This window comes from Schistocerca gregaria, unplaced genomic scaffold (genome assembly GCF_023897955.1).
Source record: "Schistocerca gregaria isolate iqSchGreg1 unplaced genomic scaffold, iqSchGreg1.2 ptg001298l, whole genome shotgun sequence".
Classification (NCBI taxonomy): domain Eukaryota; kingdom Metazoa; phylum Arthropoda; class Insecta; order Orthoptera; family Acrididae; genus Schistocerca; species Schistocerca gregaria.
The window spans coordinates 5,001-7,500 of NW_026062610.1; the positions used below are offsets into that span (position 1 = coordinate 5,001).

At 51.0% G+C, this 2,500-nt stretch overlaps 1 pseudogene; it reads left to right on the forward strand.

The window, feature by feature from the left end:
• The window catches only part of LOC126330486 (large subunit ribosomal RNA), a 6,900-nt pseudogene that overhangs the window by 1,974 nt on the left and 2,426 nt on the right, over window positions 1-2,500 (forward strand).

A 2,500-nucleotide genomic window follows, 5' to 3' on the forward strand; every position in this document is an offset into this window, starting at 1 on the left:
CGAAAGGGAATCCGGTTCCTATTCCGGAACCCGGCAGCGGAACCGATACAAGTCGGGCCCCTCTTTTAGAGATGCTCGTCGGGGTAACCCAAAAGGACCCGGAGACGCCGTCGGGAGATCGGGGAAGAGTTTTCTTTTCTGCATGAGCGTTCGAGTTCCCTGGAATCCTCTAGCAGGGAGATAGGGTTTGGAACGCGAAGAGCACCGCAGTTGCGGCGGTGTCCCGATCTTCCCCTCGGACCTTGAAAATCCGGGAGAGGGCCACGTGGAGGTGTCGCGCCGGTTCGTACCCATATCCGCAGCAGGTCTCCAAGGTGAAGAGCCTCTAGTCGATAGAATAATGTAGGTAAGGGAAGTCGGCAAATTGGATCCGTAACTTCGGGATAAGGATTAGCTCTGAGGATCGGGGCGTGTCGGGCTTGGTCGGGAAGTGGGTCAGCGCTAACGTGCCGGGCCTGGGCGAGGTGAGTGCCGTAGGGGTGCCGGTAAGTGCGGGCGTTTAGCGCGGGCGTGGTCTGCTCTCGCCGTTGGTTGGCCTCGTGCTGGCCGGCGGTGCAGGATGCGCGCGCCTGCGCGGCGTTCGCGCCCCGGTGCTTCAACCTGCGTGCAGGATCCGAGCTCGGTCCCGTGCCTTGGCCTCCCACGGATCTTCCTTGCTGCGAGGCCGCGTCCGCCTTAGCGTGCTCCTCCGGGGGCGCGCGGGTGCGCGGATTCTCTTCGGCCGCCATTCAACGATCAACTCAGAACTGGCACGGACTGGGGGAATCCGACTGTCTAATTAAAACAAAGCATTGCGATGGCCCTAGCGGGTGTTGACGCAATGTGATTTCTGCCCAGTGCTCTGAATGTCAACGTGAAGAAATTCAAGCAAGCGCGGGTAAACGGCGGGAGTAACTATGACTCTCTTAAGGTAGCCAAATGCCTCGTCATCTAATTAGTGACGCGCATGAATGGATTAACGAGATTCCCGCTGTCCCTATCTACCATAGTGAGAAAGATAATTCGGCCAAAACATGGAACAGAAAACGTGCTGAGCCATATAAAAACAAAGAACCAGACTCCTACAATGACTTGGGAGGAGACGGTACGGTCATTACTACAGAGTCTACTCCCTGATGACAACCCAGAACAGGACACAGACGACCAACAAGCTGTGAAAACTGACAACAACAGCTATGACAATGTGGACCTTGACCCAGAATTCACGCTAGAAGAAATAGGGGCAGCAATAAAAGCTTGTAAACCAGGGAAGGCAACAGGTCCTGATGGTATTGATGATGCTATTATAAAAAGGGTTTGGCGCACCTGTCCCCATCTTCTCTCAGATTTGTACAATAAATGTCTACAGGAAAGAAGAGTCCCAGATATGTGGAAGGAGGGAAATGTCTGCATATTACTGAAATCAATAGATAAACCTAGGGATGAGCCTAAATCCTACCGTCCAATATGCCTTCTGTCTATCCTAGGAAAAATTCTAGAACGGTTAGTAGTCAGTCGTCTAGAAAAACGATATGACGAATCAAATATAAAGGCCCACAACCAGTTCGGGTTTCGAAAAGGTGCATCGACAGAAATGGCTATTAGGCAGGTTTTGGGTAGTGTGGATTGTGAGGAGAAGTATGTGGTAGTAATATTTGTAGACATAGCCGGTGCCTTCGATAACTTGTGGTGGCCTAGTGTTATGAGGCGTCTCAGAGCAATCCAGTGTCCCCGTAATTTGTATGACTTACTGGCAGATTACTTTAAAAACCGAAAGGTTATGGTCAGAAATAGGGCTGGCTGTGTGGGGAAATTGGTCACAAAGGGCTGTCCACAGGGCTCTATTTGCGGTCCCTTCCTGTGGAATCTCGTCTTTGACGAGATTGTGATTGAAAAAGAATACGAGCAATGGACAAAAGTGGCATATGCGGATGACCTTGCAATCATCATTAAGGGTCAGAGCAGGAAACAGATAGAGGACAGAGCAAGAATCGCGCTGGGTGAGGTAATCAGATGGACCACCGAAAACAAGCTGGCGATATCCAGACAAAAGACGGTTGCCATGACCATCAAGGGCAGATTTGACAGTCACAGACCACCAACAATCCCTCTCGAGGGAGGAAATATCAAGTTCGTAGCAGAGTTTACATATCTCGGTGTAACTCTGGATGAAAGACTCTGGTTCACACCTCACATGAGGAACATCCAGAAAAGATTAAGTGCTGTCTCAGGTTCCCTCTTGAGGGTAACCAGAACGGAGTGGGGTCTGCAGAAAAAATCGTTAAGGGTAATCTATCAGGGCTTGTGCCTCTCCGTTTGCAGATATGGTGCAGCTGCTTGGGCAGATCGGACAAAGCACCGATATGTCCAACGAATAATCGAGGCAATTCAAGGGCCATTTCTGTTGCAGATGACCAGAGCTTGTAGGACTGTATCGACGGAGGCCTTGCAAGTACTAACAGGATACATGCCGCTCGACCTTGAGATAGTGAAGGCAGCCTTGCTGTACTACACTCGGCAT